This window comes from Apus apus, chromosome 24 (genome assembly GCF_020740795.1).
Source record: "Apus apus isolate bApuApu2 chromosome 24, bApuApu2.pri.cur, whole genome shotgun sequence".
In the NCBI taxonomy this organism is placed as follows: domain Eukaryota; kingdom Metazoa; phylum Chordata; class Aves; order Apodiformes; family Apodidae; genus Apus; species Apus apus.
Window position 1 is genome coordinate 3,425,279 of NC_067305.1, and position 18,721 is coordinate 3,443,999.

Here is an 18,721-nt window from a genome sequence, read left to right on the forward strand (position 1 = left end):
CCCCCCCCCCAGTCAAAGTCAGAAACATATGTCTGTTCCTGGGTGTAAGGGTTAGGGAAGAAGTTTACAAGGGCTTGTGGTGAGAGGATAAGAGGTAATAGATAAAACTGGAAGAGGGAGATGGAGGTGAGACATGAGGAGGGAATTCTGGAGTGTGAGGGTGGTGAGAGCCTGGCCCAGGTTGCCCAGGGAAGCTGTGGCTGCCCCATCCCTGGCAGTGTTGAAGGGCAGGTTGGATGGGGCTGGGAGCAACCTGGGCTGGTGGGAGGTGTCCCTGCCCATGCAGGGGTTGGATCTAGATGATCTTGAAGGTCCCTTCCAACCCAAACCAGTCTGTGATTCTGTGATTGTTTTCACTAGTGAGAGATTTGTTCTTTGTCCACACTCCAGGGAATAACTGTCTGACCTCTTTGCTCTAGGAACACGAGAGAACCAAATGGATTCTAGCTGTTCTGGTCTGCAGCTCAGCACAGTACCTTTGGGAAGAAATGGAGGGCTGGCTTTTTGTGTAAGTTCCCAAACCAGGGTGATAAAGGTGGAGAATTTAGATTGAAACTTGGCTTGTCCCTTGGGCTGGGAAGTCAGAGGGTGTGAGCAACACCAGCCAAGGGACACTATGGTCAGATGGAAAGAACAGGCTGCACAGGGGCTTGCTCCTTAACTTACCTCCCCAAAAACAAAACACGCAGCTCCTTGCTCAGAGTGGAGCACGGGAAGAGCCCGTTGGCTCTCTGGGCAGGTTCTGCGTGTCCCTCACGGGGATCGCTCCTTTCCCCCCTCCTTCCCCACCCCTGCCCTCCTGCCGAGGGGTGCAGGCGTCGCTCCCATCCTCCCAGACCTGTTGCTCTCCCCTCTCCCTCCTCCGAGCCGCCTTTCGGCCGGGAGGAGACTCTTACACTGAAGCGCAGGCAGCTCTCCATGATGTAATCCGTGCCATCTCCCCGTTTGCCAGGAAAACCAGCCTCCCGTTGGCCGAAGCCAAGAATTCCCCGCCCGGGCGCTCCTCCCGCCCCACCCCACCCCCCGCCGCGGCTCATAAAAGCCCCGAGGCAGAGGCAGGGCAGCTTTCCAAGCCCCTCTCCTTCCAAAGGTGACCCAGGGACAGGTGAGCTCCGGCGGGGATGCGGGGACAGGCTGGGAGGAGAGGGCCGGGCTGAGCCGGGGGGGCTGCGGTGCCCCCGGGGGAGGGCGCCTTGGTCACCCGTGGAGCCGGGTCCGGCTCTGGCCGGGGGGACCCTTGCCCAGCCCGCCCCTCAGCACCCCCTGGGTGGTGGGCTGGGCAGGGGGACCCCAGCGTGGGGGAACGGGTGGGGGGAGCGCGGCCCCGGCGGCCGCCGCTGATCAGCACCACGGACAGGGCCCGAGCGGCGCGGCCGGGGCACCGGGAACCGGGAACCGGGCACCGGGCACCGGGAACCGGGAACCGGGAACCGGCACTGCGCACCGGGAACCGGGCACCGGGCACCGGGAACCGGCACCAGGCACTGGGCACTGGGCACCGGGAACTGGGCACTGGGAACCGGGAACCGGCACCAGGCACTGGGCACTGGGAACCGGCACTGGGCACTGGGCACCGGGAACCGGGAACCGGGCACCGGGAACCGGCACCAGGCACTGGGCACCGGGACCTGGGAACCGGCACCAGGCACTGGGCACTGGGCACCGGGAACTGGGCACTGGGAACCGGGAACCGGCACCAGGCACTGGGCACTGGGAACCGGCACTGGGCACTGGGTACCGGGTACTGGGCACCTGGTACTGGGTACCGGGCATTGGGCACTGGGTACTGGGAACCGGCACTGGGCACTGGGTACTGGGCACCTGGCACTGGGCACCTGGTACCGGCACTGGGCACTGGGTACCGGGCACCGGGCATTGGGCACTGGGTACCGGGCAGCGGGCACAGGCAGCGGGTACAGGAACCAGCAGTGGGCACCGGCCCTGAGCACCGGGTACCGGGCACAGGCAGCGGGTTGGGGAAGCAGCACTGGGGAAACGGGCAGCGGGCAGGGGACACCGGCAGCTGTCCCGGCAGGTCGGGGTAGGACTCCCCGCCGGGGTCAGCGCTGCCCGGTCCCGCTCCCCGAGCCTCCGAACTGCTGAGCGGGGCCGGGGTGAGGCCGGTCCCGGAGGGGACACCCTCCGGTGGGGCGGTGAGAGGCAGCAGCGCCCGGTGGCAGGGCAGCCTGCCCGCCCCACGGCAGGGAGCCCGGGCACAGGAGAGGTCGGGCCGGCCCCAGGAAAGCTGGGATGTGACCGGGAGCCAAGGGCTGAACGGGGTGGAAAGGGAGACTGGGAGAGACTGGGAGAGACTGGGAGAGACTGGGATCCGTTTCCCCCGGGCAGCCCCAGGGAAGACAGCCCAGAGGAGGGCAGGGACTGAAACCACGCAGGGAGGCGAGATCTGAACACAACCCACCCCCTCCATCTCCTCCACCAGCAAAGATTTCTGCTGGAAACCTCAACATCATTCCTTCAGAAATGTGGCTGCCTGGGGTGTGAAGCTGCTCTTCAGATTCTCCAGTTTATAGGAGGAACAGGACGTTTCCCCAAGGTGCTGTTGGGAGGACAATCCTCAACAAGCAGTTAGTTAAAAACATTCCACCTCAGTCATTTATTTCCTTTGAGTACTCAAGATTTGTCTTGTTTTAGGTGGTACATTTAGGGTCTGTTTAGGGACCGTGTTGTATTTAAGTGCTCAGTGACTGTATCATAGATTTTGTCACCAAATCCTGACTTCCACAAAAATAACTAAAAAAAAAATGGAGTGGGATCAAAGGAAACAAAGTTTTTATTTAAAAAAAAAAATGATAAAATTAAAGCAGCAAAGAGTTTTAACTCTGCCTCGACTCAGAAATTTGAGCCAAGCTGCAAGGAAACTTTTTTTTTTCCTTCCCATTGAGATTTTTAAACCACAGGTGGGATTTAGGGAAGAAAAGATGTAAGATGTTTGGGTGCTTTGGAAAGAAAGCATTTCCTGTTGCTGTTGTCAGCTGAGGTGATTTGCTGCATTTGTTTCATCTCCATTTTTTGGAAGCTGAGACGAGTCACTAAATGAATCCTTTCTTCCTTGAAAACACTCACCCAGCTCAGTTAAATGTTGAAACACTTTGTTAACCAGAGGCTCCCCAAGACAAAATCATCCAAGGCTCAACTGTCCCTCTCTTTACACTTCCATTTCTCTTAAATCATGTTGGTTTCTGAGAGGAAAAGGAAGCCAAGCTGTTCTCCATGTGGAGGGAACCCCCATTTGCTGATTCCAAATTAAATATTTGAGGTTAAAAACCAAAAGACCACTTGAAAAGTCAGTTGGTATTTCCTTAAGGCCTTGAATACACAGCCAGCCTTCAGGGAGGCACGTGATATATACATTTAACAAACCAGTGGTGGAAATCCTTGCCTGTGGAATCTGATGGGGATGAATCTTTCTGTTCTCCACCTGTAAACCTTTTCTCACCTCCCCTCCCTGTTCTGTCTCTGCACAACAACTCAGTTTGTGATCTCCCTTCCGTGCAACGTCAGGCTGAGCTCCTCTTTTGGAAATGCCTTGTTTCTGATAACATCAAGACAAGGGCTTGTTGGGGTTGGTTTTTTTTTTCCCTTTTGAAGTTCAGCTGTAAAATAAGGGCAAGAAATCCTCGTCTTGATCCCCTGCCCCCCTGCAGGCAGGGCAAAGAACCTGAGGGGAAGCCAGAAAATTCTATTGCACCAAGTACCTATTCCTGCTTTTAGGGGTTTGTCTCCACATTCTGAGAAATTGCCTCATCAGGTTTCATATTGAATAGAAAAAATATTAGCACAGATGATACCATGTCCCCAAAGGGCACTGCATTTTTTTATGGTGCAGAGTGTGTTGCTTAATCAAAGTCGCATTTGAATTTGTTTAGGGCATATTTTTTTACCCTTTTTGTTTGTTGTGTTGTTTGTTTGTTTTGCCTGGCCATTTTCTGTAGATCTGAAACCAGAGGCACCTCGTAGAAGGACACAATCCTGTCTCCTTCCTGAGAAATCCTAAGGCAGAGATCCCTGAAGAGCAGGGGATTCAGGGTAAGAGCTGAACTTCAGTTGAATTCCTGACCCTTCAAGTATTTAGCAAAATGCATAACCTGGAGATGAATCTGGCAGCTAGGAGAGCACGTTTTAAGTTTTGCTAGACATAAAACCACTCTCTAGATTTCTGTGATTTAATTTTGCTAAAGGCAAGATCCTCCCTCCCCTTTTCCTCCTCCCATCAGAGAGACAGAGTGTTCCAGGCTCTGGGCTCTGTGTGCCTTGCACAAATATTTGCCTGTGCATCTCCTGCCCCTCCAGTAATGAGCTGCTTTTCCACTGCAATCATGGCATCTGGTGGGGTTTCAGGCTGTGAGGAGCTGGGAGACTGGGAGGTGCTTGGGAATCTCAGCAGGAAAAGGAGAGGGGATTGCAGACAGGAGAGCTGCAGCAGCTCTTGAGCTCGGATAAACACGTCGAGGTTCTTCCCTCTTTGGCAGAGGTTTGTTCCACCCCAGCCACCTGAACATGGTGTTGGGACCAAGGCACGACACGTGCTCCAGGCAGCTGCACCCACCTGTAACTGTCCATTTTTTGGTTTTTGAACACTTGCATTCACTCAACCTGTCTCTGTCTGTCCCCACAACTGCCCTGCAGCACAAGCCTGGTCCCACCTGACCCTGTTCTCCCCACTGGACAGCAGGAGACAAAGGGACTGGCTCAGCCAGGGCTTTCAGCAACACTTACAGAACCATAGTGTCATGGACCTCAGGGATCATCTGGTCTATATGAGATGCCTCAGCACCTTGAGCTGAGTCTTAAACTGTCCCATGTGGGGGAATCCACCACTTCCCTTGGGAGACTATTCCAGTGTCTGACTGTCCTCATGGGGAAACATTTACTTCTTGGGTTCAATGGGAATCTCCCCAGGAGCAACTTGTGCCCATCACCCCTTGTCTTTTCCACGTGACTCCTTGAAAACAGGGACTCTCCACACTCTTGGTAGCCACCCTTGAAGTACTGGAACGTGGTGATATAAGGTCTCCCCTGAGCCTTGTCTTCTCAAGGCTGAACAAACCCAGTTTTCTCAGCCTCTCCTCACCTGGCAGGTCTTCCTCTGATCATCCTGGTGGCCCTTCTCAATTTCAGCACCTGCATCCACACCCAGTTTCAGCAGGATTTAGGTAGGCAACTGAATCAGGGCCTGTGTGAGATCTTGTGGAACAAGCCAGAGCAAAAAAATGTGGCTTTTCTGCTCCCTGAAATCAAGAGGAATTGTCCACTTGATGATACTAAATTCAAGCCCCTCAAGAGCAGCTCATTACAAGAAAAAGAAATAAACCTCCCGTGGAAGGGAGATCCTGATAAGGACCCAAAGGACAGAAGGGATGAAAAGCAGGTGATAAAATTCATGTAGACATTTTGTACAAGCAGGTGGTCCCTCAAAGACTGTTCTGATCCTTGCCTGGCCTCAAAGTACGTTGTCATTTAACACCTCGTTAAAACTTAATGAGTTTAGAACAAGTGTCAGGGGCTGGTGGGATTTGTAAATCGACCTGGTGTGCAGCTCACCTGGCTGTAGGTAGGAGCAGGGCTCCAAATTCCTTGGTTAAAATGATCTGTCTTTAGATGCTGAAATAGCTTTGTAAATCAAATCCATAGTAAAACAGATGCTGGGATTTCAGTTTAATAAAATTACCTGAACTTAAGCCTAGAGATGCTGTAGGAAAAGAAAAAAAGCAATAGTGAAGGAACAGTTAATACAATATTCAATATTGATGTTTGTGTTTGAGCTGCCCAGGATATCTGGAGTCTTCAGCACTGGCTGAGATTAAAAGGAATTGTCCTCCAAGCAGCTTTGAAATCCTTAGCCACAGCTCACTGCTGAGGAAGCAGGGCTGAGCTCCTGGATGCCCAGAAAGCATCCAACCCTGCCTTAAAAGAAGCTCACTCCTGCAGTTATAGGATCGACCCTGCAAGAGGGAAAAAAACCCACTTTACTACCACAGTTTTGTTTGACTCAGCAGAGCCTTCAGCAGCTCCTGGCTTGGTTCTTGTAACCCTGCCTGCATGAGTAGGACCACTCAAGTTCTACCATCACTCCATGCTCAGGCTGTGACTCCAGGAGCCCTTATTTACAGAGCCCAGGTGGCTCCTGTGAGTGCTGATGGTGAGATCTGGCCCCTTCCTGGCACCTAATGAGTTTGGAGCTGCACCTTGTTTCTGCCCAGAGCCCAAGGCTGCAGAGCAGAGCAGGGTCAGTCCCAGGACTTCCCCTTCAGCAGCCCCTGAGCTGCAAGAGTAGGCTCTGCCACGTGTTGCCAGCAAGGATTTCTCAGTCAGGTTGCTGATTGATGAGGGGAGGAGCTCGGTGGGGTTTATTTTTGTGATGACTTGGGGGCTTCTCAAGTGCACCTTTGCAGCCCTGCAAATCCTGGAGGGATCCAGGCCCTGCTGCTCTGGCCCCGGGCTGAGCAGCTCGATGCTCTTTGGGGCATGGAGGTTTTATGCTGTGTTTGTCCAGCGTTTCACACGGGCTGTGACTCAGGCTCTGGGGTTTTGAGGAGGTGCACAGAACAGGCATTTCTTGGTACGCTCTGTGGCTTTGGATGTGGGCACCCTGATGTGCAGAAAGGCAGCAAAAGCCTTGTGTGTCCTGCTCAGCATCACACCAGGAGAGAGGGCAGGATGTTGCCTTTCCTGCGATTCTCGTTTGGAGGCCAACTCAGACATGTCCACCAAACAAACCTACAGCAACTCACCCAACAGCAGCCCCCACTTCAGGGAAACACAAACACGCTTCCGTAAATGTCAGCACTTAGCTCCCAAGGGAATCAAATGCATAGAAGGGACCTTAGTGATCACCAGCCCCCCTCCTATGGGCAGGGACACCTCCCACCAGCCCAGGCTGCTCCAAGCCCCATCCAACCTGCCCTTCAACACTGCCAGGGATGGGGCAGCCACAGCTTCCCTGGGCAACCTGTTCCAGTGCCTTCCTGCCCTCAGGGGGAAGAATTTCTTCCCAATATCTAACCTAAATCACCCCTCTTTCAGTTTAACCCATCACCCCTTGTCCTACCATTACACTCCCTGGTGAAAAAAAAAGTCTAAGCACTTAGCTGAACTGTGGATTACAGGATGTTTCCATAATTTTATTGAAGTCCTGTCTTCTTATCCTGTGTCACTTAGGGCTGTGCAGTCTTCCCAAGTCATGTCCAGAAAGAGAACTGTGGTTTTTCCAAAGCATTTAGTGGCTTTAGGTGCCCAGCACAACCTATTTCAATTAGTCCTGATTTTCAGGGACCTCTCTTGTGCTGGGTGCCCTTTCACAGTGTCTCAAACACTAATATCAGGTACCCAACATTGCTAACTGCTTTTGAAAACCTAGAGCCATGATGAACAGGCCACCTACAAGATTCCAGCCCAGATGAAAATGAATTCAAGCCCCCCCAGATGACAAGGAGATGACAGTGCAGCCTGCCATTAAAGCAGAAAGGAGAGGAGAAAATTGCACCATTCCCTGAAAGAACAATTGCAAATCTTTCCACTTAAACTCACAAAATTATTAATGTTGTGGTCTGTAATCCTGTCTAATCAAATATTCCCTTGCCAGATGAATGGACACGGAGAGATCAATGACATGAAGGGATAGAGGACTTCACCCAGGATCTCCCCCTCGGTTCAGGTGTCACCATCTGGAAGGCAAAAGCCTTCCAGAAAAGGGCCCTGGGCTTTGCAGGCTGCAGGCTCAGATCTTGCACTGCATCTAGCAGGAGAAATGGGAATGTCTGCGGGGCGAGGAGAGCTCAGGAGAGGTCAGAGCAGCCTGCTCCGAGCTCAGAAGGAGCCGCCACGGCCCCCAGCGTCCAGCGAGCTCAGCAGTTGCTCCGAGAGGTTGTTTGGATCTGCTCAGAAATAGTCTCTGCTCTGAAGGCATGGGGGAAAGGAGGACAGGACAGTCACCCCCATCCCAGGTAAGGGACAGCAGGACAGTCACCCCCATCCCAGGGTAAGGGACAGGAGGACAGTCACCCCCATCCCAGGGTAGGGGACAGCAGGACAGTCACCCCCATCCCAGGTAGGGAACAGGAGGACAGTCACCCCCATCCCAGGGTAAGGGACAGCAGGACAGTCACCCCCATCCCAGGGTAGGGGACAGCAGGACAGTCACCCCCATCCCAGGTAAGGGACAGCAGGACAGTCACCCCCATCCCAGGTAGGGAACAGGAGGACAGTCACCCCCATCCCAGGTAGGGGACAGGAGGACAGTCACCCCCATCCCAGGTAAGGGACAGCAGGACAGTCACCCCCATCCCAGGTAAGGGACAGCAGGACAGTCACCCCCATCCCAGGTAGGAGACAGCAGGACAGTCACCCCATCCCAGGTAGGGAACAGCAGGACAGTCACCCCCATCCCAGGTAAGGGACAGCAGGACAGTCACCCCCATCCCAGGTAGGGAACAGGAGGACAGTCACCCCCATCCCAGGGCAGGGGACAGCAGGACAGTCACCCCCATCCCAGGGTAGGGGACAGCAGGACAGTCACCCCCATCCCAGGGTAGGGAACAGCAGGACAGTCACCCCATCCCAGGGTAGGGGACAGGAGGACAGTCACCCCCATCCCAGGTAGGGGACAGCAGGACAGTCACCCCCATCCCAGGGTAGGAGATAGGAGGACAGTCACCTCCATCCCAGGTAGGGGACAGCAGGACAGTCACCCCCATCCCCTCACCAGCTGCAGCCTCTGCTCTGCAGATCCCAGCAGGACAAGGGGACAGAGAAGAGCTGCTCTGCTGCAGCACCTGCACCCAGCACTGGGTGCTGCCTGGCTCCTGTGACAGCCACTGTCCCCAGCTGGTGACAGGGACAGGGACAGGCTCTGCAGGGGAGGAGAAGGCTCAGTCCTGCCCTGTTCCAGCAGAGGCAGTGGGGCAAGGCAGCTGGGATTTACCAGCTGGGCTCCAGTGCCCAGCACTGCCCAGGGCACAGGGATTGCTGAGACCCAAACCACCAGAAACAGGCACTTTGGTCGATTTTTATATATTTTTTTTTTTTGGCAGTCCTAATCTTTAATTTGAACCTGTTCCTCAGGAAAGCAGCTCAGCTCCTTTTTTCTGTAAAAATGGACATTGTGATACCCATTTCACAGAGGTTCCCAAAGACCAAATTAAGTGATACTCAAAAAGCTCTGGAGGTCCAAGAGCAAATGGAAAAGAAAAAGGTTATTATCTTGTCATGTTTGGCCCGGGAGGAAGATTTTCCATCTATCTTGCCAGACCTATTTATCATCTTATTTTCTCCCAGCTTGTCCTTTATCATCTTTCTAATCCTCTCTCTTTAATTCAGCCAACATTTTATTTTAGAGCAGTTCTCACTCCGTGCTGGGGAAGGTGGGTTTGGCAAGAGAGGTGTGTGCAGCTTTTACAGAGCCTGGCAAGGTGCAACACAGGTAGGTAGAAAAATGAGAGGCCAGCTAATGAGTTCACAGCTTTGAAAAAGAAATTAGCAGCTTTTCTGTTTCTAGAAGGCAGGCATGACATTCTCCTGAGGCCCTACCAGTGAGGGGAGGGTTTGAAAGAATTCCTTTTCCTGAATGTTGACAGAATGGAGCCCATTCTGGGTAATGTACTGATAAAATGATGGGTAGTTGTGCTGCTCCCTGTGTTTGATTCACACACAGGACAATTATGTAGTTAAGTGTGTCATAGAGTCATGGAATGGTTTGGGTGGGAAGGGACCTTCAAGATCATCCACTCCCAGCCCCCCTGCGTGGGCAGGGACACCTCTCACCAGCCCAGGCTGCTCCAAGCCCCATCCAACCTGCCCTTGAATGTGATGTATGAATAAGTTTCTATCATCAAAACCACTGGGCTACATCTGGGATTCTAAGAGAAATCCAAAGTGGATTTCAGTTTTCAACTCTTGCTTATGATTTGGCTGTAGTGACTGGGAGAAACCAATGAAGTTCAAGGGCTTCTACTCCCTCACAGGGTTCAACAACCAAACCCCAGCATGCTGGAGATCCTCCTGAATACCAAAGCTCCTCACATTTTTCCTTTTGTTCTCTAATCAAACAGCACTTTACCCCCCCCTTGTCACCAGCGAATGCCTCAGGGTTGAAACTTTACCATCTCCAGAGCTGTTTTCCTGGCATAGATGCAAGCAGAGCCCTTGGTTAGGGACAGCCAGGAGGCTGAGAGGGATGATTTCCTTCAGGCAGTCTCGGTGGAACATCCCAGGGTTGCTACAGGCACAGCCTAATGCAGGGTTTAGGATGCTGAACAGCTTCCCATTACAGGGGCTGGCTCTGTTGATGCACATCCAGGCAGAGGGAGCTCCTTGTTAAAATGCACACCAGTGGCTCCAAAACACAGCAGCTCAGTCGGGGTTCATTAGCAGCCAAATGACCCCAAGGGGCATTGGTTCAGAGAGGGAAGAGAATCATTTCTGTCAGGGTGGGGTTTGAGTTGTAGAAGGGTGGGCTTTGAGTTGTAGACAGCCTGGAGGTTTTGAATCGTAGAATCAGGGAATGGTTTGGGTGGGAAGGGACCTTCAAGATCATCTAGATCCAACCCCCTGCATGGGCAGGGACACCTCCCACCAGCCCAGGCTGCTCCAAGCCCCATCCAACCTGCCCTTCAACACTGCCAGGGATGGGGCAGCCACAGTTTCCCTGGGCAACCTGGGCCAGGCTCTCCCCACCCTCACACTCCAGAATTCCCTCCTCATGTCTCACCTCAATCTCCCTCTGCCACTTTTCATCCATCCCCCCTTGTCCTCTCCCTCCCTGCCCTTTTCCCAAGTCCCTAGATGATCTTTAAGGTCCCTTCCAACCCAAACCATTCCATGATTCTATGAAGGGCTGCTGTGCTGAGGAAATCTTAGTCCATTTTAATCAGCAGGTATTAAATAAACAAAAGAATTACCACTAATAGATCCAAATGTGTTGCTGCACAGCTTGAGTGTCAACTTGTTTACCAGAGACCAGGCACTGGAACACACAAGACATCTAATGGTTTAGTAATACCCTGCAAATAAACATCTAATTAAAAGGTCTAAGAGGAGAATGAATAAAAGGGAACTAGGATGAAGTTTTTGGTTCCTGGCATGGAGTCTTGCATGAAACAACATCTCACGTGTGTGCCAGGGAGTCTGGTGCCTGCTCCTTCAAAGCTCATCTCTGGTTTTTAAAAATCTGCTCTCTGAAAGGGCTGTCTGTAACAACAGCAGCAAAAGCACCAAAAAATTGTACAGCCAAAGGGACAAAATTGCTCCTCAACAAAGGGGCCCATCAACAGCTTGTCAATAATGTGCCAAAGGCCAGAACCTGCCTCTCAAAGAGGCCCTGCAAGGATGGCTACTTTGAGAGCAATTAAGGGATGTGAGCAACACGGTGATTATCTCATGGGTGACATTTTCATTGGCTCTTTGGGAAAAGAGAGAGAAGGGGGTTGAGATGGCTGTGATCAATGTTCATCCTAGAGGCACATAAATGGCAGGAGGGCATGTGGTAGGTGGGCCTGGAAAAGCAAAATGTGGGAGAAAAGGGAGGGAAGGAAGAAGAGATGATGAAGAGTGAAGGGTTTTTAAACCCTAGAATCAGAATCACAGAGAATGGCTGGGACTGGGAGGGACCTCTGGAGATCATCCAGTCCAAGCCCCCCAGCTGCTGAAAAGTTTGAAGCTGAAAGACTCCAGGGAGAAGTAGAAGGGCAGGACCTGGGAAATGTGAGTGGGAATGGCAGGAAGGCTGGCAGATCTCCAGAGGCTGGGGAGGGCAGGAATGGAAAAGGAGGGCAGGACTCCTGGGGAAGTACAGGAAGGAGAGAGGAATGGATCACCCTGGGGATAAAGACCAGAGGAAGGGATGTGGTGCTTGTGGTGCCTCCTCCTTTGCCCATCATGGAACCTACACCAGCAGCTCTGCCCCAGACAGAGCCCGTGGTGTCACACACCTCCTCACTTTGTCAGGTCCCAGTTATCCTCTGAGCCTGAGGAAGGGGGAGCAGGACATTCCCAGCCAGAGACTGAAGTGATACCTTAGCAGAGAAGTGCAATTATGGTGACTGGTTTTTGTACAAGTGTCTTCCCACCCCTGCCCATCTGTCCTTCCTTCCTCTCTCCTCTCTTCCAGCTGCAGGTACCACCACAAGCCCAGCTCTGAGAGCAGAGAGGAGAGCAGAGGCAGATGCTGTTGGGTGGGAAAGAAACACCACTGGGGTGCAGAGACAGGTAAGAACCTCTTGAGTGTGGTTACTGATGCCCAGAGCATAAAGGGGAGCCTGGAACTAACCCCAGAACCCAAGGGGGCTCCATGGATGAGTGCAGAGGGTGTGCAGGCAGAGCACAGCTCTGTGTTCTCTCTGGCCTGGGTGCATGCACAGGGACCAGCCAGTGCCAAACCAAATCCCAAAGGTTGCCTGTGCCCAGCTGTTTGGAAAACACTGCCTGGAAAACACAAAAATGCAGACTTGGTTCCACTGTTCCCCCAGCTGGCTGGATTGCTTGTTTGGGAACAAAAAAAAAACCATCTTCATTCTGGCTGAAGAAAACTGCTGCTTCATTTGCTGAAGCACAATCTCCTTCCTGCTCTGCATTTTGGGCAGAGGGGAGAAAAGGTTCACGTTGAGCAAAAGCAAAATGATGTTGAAAAGGTTTCCCCCAATAGACACTGTCATTTTTTCCAGCTCCTCTCTGTTCCAGTGGTGTCAGCACATAGAAGCATGGATGTGCCTTTCTGTGAGCACCTGCTTTTATCCACAAGTCCATCCTCAAACTGCTGGGCAAACAAGTCCAAGCAGATCCAACAGACCTCAGCTTCTGCTCTGCATTCTCCAGAAGTGCCTTTTGCAGAGGATCTTCCTGACAAAAATCGTGTTCTCTTACTAGTTAAACATTGGGAATAACTCCCCATCCTAGACAAACTGTGGTGAAGATGGAAATCAACTCAGATGTTGACTCTGGAGGGATCCCTGGGGGTACCAGCAGATGCATTAATGGTGCATTTCTCCAGTGAGCTGGGATGGGAAGAGCACAGAGCAAAAAAAAAAAGAAGGTAAAGTGCTTAAAAAACAACTCGTATTCTTACACCTCAGCCTCCCACAGAAATCTTTGGAGATTCTGAGCTCCTCACTTCTGAAAACTGGGTCCCTTATTTGCAAGCAGAAACAATGTTTTAGAAGCCCAGCAGCCTCCTGGGTTTTGTTAAAGGTCCCTTCTATTTTTCTTCGGCCAATTTGCTGTCCTGATAATTAATCTAACTAATGGCAAGGGTTTTGTTTTGGTTTTTTTTCCCTTTCATCAGCAGTTCTGCTTTTGTTAACCCAAGCAGAGAGGAGATGAAGAAACAATATCTGGAAGGATCCAGCCTGGCAGCAATATTGCCATCTGACTCAAAAGAACTCGGAGATCCACATAATCCTCAGGAAAATTCATCTCCAGCCTCCCAACAGACCCTGGTGAGAGCCCTTGAAGTGGTAATTAAAGTGTATTGAGTGGCAACTGCACCTGTTTAGAGAGGAGAGTGTGGGTAAGAGGTGCACAAAGGGAGATGAGCAGCGTGGAGAGAGAGGGAGAGAGGAGCTGCTGGAGGTGGGGGAGAAGGGAAAGGGAGAGAAGGATAAAACCCCAAAGTGTTTGTTGGCAAAGCCAGTCCAGGAACTGTGCATTTCCCTTGATTTGCTTCCTGCTTCTACCCCCTCTCACACCCACTGATGGAAACTCCAGGGGGTTTTTCCCAGCCAGACCAAGCCCTGGTCCAGCTGCTCCTCTGGTGTGAATGGACAGAGCTCCACCAAAGTCCTGCTGGGCTGACAATCAGCTGGTGCTCATTCACACCAGCTGAAGGTCTGTCCAAGGGACACTCATTAACAGCCACCAGGCTCCTCAGACTGGCAGTTGGGACGTGCCAGGTCTTGTCATTTTTCCCTAGAAGAGAGGACATCCCTTGGGGTTGGCTCTGTCACCCCAGAGCAAATCCTGCTGCAGCTGGGGGAGGAAGGCAGAGATGTTCCTGGCTCTCAGCAGACGTGTCTGAGAGCAGAATCCAGGCAGAAAATGAGGGTAAGGGAAGAAACCAGAGAGGTGCAGGGCTGTGGCACCAGTAAGGATGCTGGCTTTGCATACCTGCATGGCTCTCAAATGTTCTGAACCAGTGGCACCTCAAATGTCCCCAAGATCCACAGGTGAAGTCATGCAAGATGGACTTATCCATGGATCCTGCTGGTTGCTGTGGATCTTTCCATGCCCTTGCAGGCCCCAACTGGCCACAACTGGGGAACCACTGGAGTGTCCAGGGAATTGAGACTTTGTAGATAGACTTGAGGGGCAAGTTCTGTGGTACTGCAGGAAAACCCCACTTTTGCTGGCTGCACTAGACCAGGGCTGGCTTGTGCCACTAGATAACCAAGGAGTCCTGAGGAGGCCACGGAGATGATGGGAGGGCTGGAGCAGCTCTGCTCTGGAGCCAGGCTGGGAGAGTTGGGGTGTTCAGCCTGGAGAAGAGAAGGCTCCAGGGAGACCTTAGAGCAGCTTCCAGTGCCTGAAGGGGCTCCAGGAAAGCTGGGGAGGGGCTTGGGACAAGGGCAGGGAGGGAGAGGACAAGGGGGGATGGATGAAAACTGGAAGAGGGAGATTGAGGTGAGACATGGAGGGAATTCTGGAGTGTGAGGGTGGGGAGAGCCTGGCCCAGGTTGCCCAGGGAAGCTGTGGCTGCCCCATCCCTGGCAGTGTTGAAGGGCAGGTTGGATGGGGCTTGGAGCAGCCTGGGCTGGTGGGAGGTGTCCCTGCACATGTCCCTTCATCCAACCAAAAACTGCCTTTCTTCCTGGGCTACTGTGCATCTGCAAAGGCACTGGGGTGATACAAGCTACCTCTGCAGTTCTATCTGTGCCCAAATCAGCTGGATTAACAGCTGGATTAAACTGGGATCCCTGGGGGGAGGGCAGCAGAGGGAAGAAGTTCATCCTGCACCTGAACACCCTGAGGCTGAGCTGAGCAAACCACTCAGGCAGAATAATTTGCCTGGTGTTGGCAGCATTTTCCCTCTGGCTGGACCTGATGGCAGCAGGTCCCCTGGGAATCCCTGACCTTCATCCTCTGCCTTGGAAGTGCTGACATAAAACACAGGAGGTTGTTTTTCCTCCCTCCCCCCTGTGCCTCGACTGTCAGAACACACAACAGTTCTGGTGTAAACCTTGTTGCATCTGCTTTCTACAAATGCTAGGAGCAGTGCCCCTGTGCCAGGCTCCCCTGCTGCCTGTGCCAGGAGGTGCCTCCTTGGCCATGAAGATAGAAGGGAACATGCATTCAGCAAAAGCCAATTCCTTTGGCTGTTGTGGGTGGGATTTGCAATTCATTTGGAATCTGACCTGACCACTTGGCTCCAACTCATGGAGACAGAGATCTCTGGACAAGCAACCTACTCGTCAAGCCCTGTCTTGGGGTGAGATGAATTTTTGCACTGACTTCAGTGACTCACTTGACACTAAAATCCTAACTCTTAATAGGCTAAATAGAGAAGAATCACACCTAAAATACCTTGCTTGCCTCCTAAATGTTACTCCTGTGCATTAAGTAAATGACTGGGTAGATAGAGACCATGTGATGTTGCTTCATGTCTCTCTTTTTCCTCCCAAATACCCCTCTGATTTTTTTCCTTTCAGCCCCCCTGTCCCTCTGCCTTTTTCCCTTCCCACCTCCTCTCTGACGGCCGAGCAGCATTTTGACTTTGCCATCAATAAGTCTAAAGAGCACTGGAACCATTCTCTTCCCCTTTTCTCTCCTCCCTCCAGTTCCAGTCGAGCTCATCGATCAGGGGAGCTCAGGAAATATCTGGTGGTTTGTTGTCAGGATGATAATCACATTGCAGTTGTGAAGGGGCTGCTGCAGGCCTGACCATGGACACCTGCAGGGTTTGTTTAATTGCATTTAATGACAAATCCTATACAGAGGAGCATTGCCAGAGAGATTTAGTATCTGCCAAAGAGGCAAAGCACAACAGCTCAAAATATAATTTGCACTGAGCCTTTTTCCTCCTGCCTCTCTTTAAACCCTTGTAATAAATAACAAATCTGGTAAAGTGGGCCAGGCTGGCCTGAGAAGGAGGTGGGGGGCAGAGGGGAGAGGCTGAAAGCAAAGGAAATAACAGCAATAAGGCCACACTGTTCTTTCCACCATCCCTGTGGTCTGGTATATAGGAAATAGTGTTTGTTTAATTTACAGCCTGGAAGTGCAGCTGGGGATCTCTCTGTCATGAGCCAACGTCTTCTAAGATAGCTGGAGGCTAAACTCTTGAGTCCCCACTCTTTCTAACCAGGGTTGTTGTTGCTTTTTTCCCCCCCCCCCCATGTTCTGTAGCTAAATTTAGATCCTCTCTCAACAAACAATTAGGAAGGAACAGCAGCAGCTCCTCAGTGCCAGGGGGCTCCTCTGCCACCAGCAGCCCCTGCCCCCCCGAGATCTCGGGGGCAAACTGCAAGTGGCAGATCCCCTCCTGAAAAAGAGCACCTGGAGAAAGATGGCCCAACAGAGACAGATCTCAGCGTGGGAAGTCTAGACAAAAGCCTCACACACCTCTCAGCCTGGGATTTATGTTTCCCACTTCACGCCTTGCTCCAAAAAGAGAAGGTCTGTGTGGAGAGCAGAGCTCTGTGAGAGCAGCAGAGGGGCTCAGCCCTGGCTCGAGCTCAGCAGTTACTTCTTCTGTCTTGATATTTCTTCTTGTCTAGTAAGAGTTTGTGGCAAATCATAGAATCCCTGACTCATTTGGGTTGGAAAGGATTTTGAAGATCATCCAGCCCCCTGCATGGGCAGGGACACCTCCCACCAGCCCAGGTTGCTCCAAGCCCCATCCAACCTGCCCTTCAACACTGCCAGGGATGGGGCAGCCACAGCTTCCCTGGGCAACCTGGGCCAGGCTCTCACCACCCTCACACTCCAGAATTCCCTCCTCATGTCTCACCCCAATCTCCCTCTTCCAGTTTTCATCCATCCCCCTTGTCCTCTCCCTCCCTGCCCTTGTCCCAAGCCCCTCCCCAGCTTTCCTGGAGCCCCTTCAGGCACTGGAAGCTGCTCTAAGGTCTCCCTGGAGCCTTCTCTTCTCCAGGCTGAACACCCCAACTCTCCCAGCCTGGCTCCAGAGCAGAGCTGCTCCAGCCCTTGGACCATCTCTGTGGCCTCCTCTGGACTCTCTCCAGGAGCTCCGTGTCCTTCTGATGTTGGGGGCTCCAGAACTGGACCAGCTTCTCCAGGTGGGGTCTCATGAGTCCCTTCCTGGCCCTGGTGTATCCCCGTGCAGCAGAGTTCCAGAGTGAGGACTGTAGAGTGTTCTGGTCACCTGAACTTACAGCCCACTTCCCAAACTCTCATCTCTCTCACAAGTTTATTCTTCTCTACAATTCTTTCTCTCTTCTAACAATCCTTGGCAGAACACTGAATTATCCTGAGCAGCTTGTTTGTAAAAATCATCTGCCCCCATCAGGTGTTTTTCTTTGAGAATGTGGTTGTGGCAGAGAGAAAAGAATACATGCTAGATTAGAGGAAATGCCCTAGTTTAGGACATCCAAGCCCAGGGATCAGAGCAAAGCTGTTCTCGGGGTGAGCAAGGGGTGCACACTCACTTCTGGGCCACGTCACGCTCAGGTGACATTTTGAACTTTGAAAAGGTCACCCCAGGAAGCTTGGGGGTGATGGCAACCCCTGGCCAAGGAAGCACCCCCCTTCTGCTGTGTCTGCTCTGCGTTTTATGGAGGCTGCAATCAGCAGCTGGCAACAGCATGACACAAACACCGTGTAGGGTGACACCTGGACTCCAGTTTTATCTGATTTCCTAGACAATGGCAGGATCACTAATTCCCCCTGTTAAATAAGACCACCTGGACATCTCCTGCTATCAGCTCCAGGGATCACAAGCACCCTTGCTGCCTTCCTAGCACAACGGGGCTGTTATCTCCCGAGCAGCACAAATCCCTGTGTTGAAACAACCCATCTGGAGTTTGATTAAAGTGTCCATAGAAAGCACATATGGTAAAAAAAAAAAACAACAACAAGGGAGGGAGAGGGCTGAGTGCTCCCTGAGAGCTTGTGTGGGGCACAACCTCTGCCAGCAGCAGCAAATCCTCTCCTGCTGCTGAACCCTTTCTCCTCTGAGAGGAGCTTTTCACCACGGAGCTGAGGCCCTGGAAGGAAATTTTTGTTTCTTCCCCCCACCCCCCTTTTTTTTTTATTTTAACAGCTGCTTCCAGAAGTCCCCAGAACAGGCTTGGTCTGAGGATGGGAAGGATGATGTCCCTGTCTGATCCCAGAGGCTGAGGTAAGTGAGCATCACTTGGATGAGGTGGGAGACAGGAATAAAGTCCTGTCCTCTCCTGGCTGTGAGCCAGCATTGTCCTCTCACACCTTGTGCACAGAATGATAGAGTCAGGGAATGGTTTGGGTGGGAAGGGACCTTCAAGATCATCCAGTCCCACCCCCCTGCATGGGCAGGGACACCTCCCACCAGCCCAGGCTGCTCCAAGCCCCATCCAACCTGCCCTTCAACACTGCCAGGGATGGGGCAGCCACAGCTTCCCTGGGCAACCTGGGCCAGGCTCTCACCACCCTCACACTCCAGAATTCCCTCCTCATGTCTCACCTCAATCTCCCTCTGCCAGTTTTCATCCCTCCCCCCTTGTCCTCTCCCTCCCTGCCCTTGTCCCAAGTCCCTCCCCAGCTTTCCTGGAGCCCCTTCAGG

The 18,721-nt window shown here is 52.4% G+C and overlaps 1 protein-coding gene across 7 annotated transcripts in view; it reads left to right on the forward strand.

Annotated features, from left to right (window-relative positions):
* The first annotated feature begins 1,067 nt into the window (after nucleotides 1-1,067).
* Nucleotides 1,068-18,721, forward strand: part of UHRF1 (ubiquitin like with PHD and ring finger domains 1) — a 73,307-nt gene continuing 55,653 nt past the window's right edge. For 3 of the 7 annotated variants that reach the window (XM_051639747.1, XM_051639755.1, XM_051639752.1), the window contains exons 1-6: nucleotides 1,068-1,105; nucleotides 3,954-4,047; nucleotides 12,125-12,222; nucleotides 12,678-13,045; nucleotides 13,295-13,448; nucleotides 18,224-18,301. The gene's annotated coding sequence lies outside the window, so the exon portion shown is untranslated. The remainder of the gene's footprint in view (nucleotides 1,106-3,953; nucleotides 4,048-12,124; nucleotides 12,223-12,677; nucleotides 13,046-13,294; nucleotides 13,449-18,223; nucleotides 18,302-18,721) is intronic. The other 4 variants (XM_051639748.1, XM_051639749.1, XM_051639750.1 and 1 more) reach the window with 4 other exon arrangements.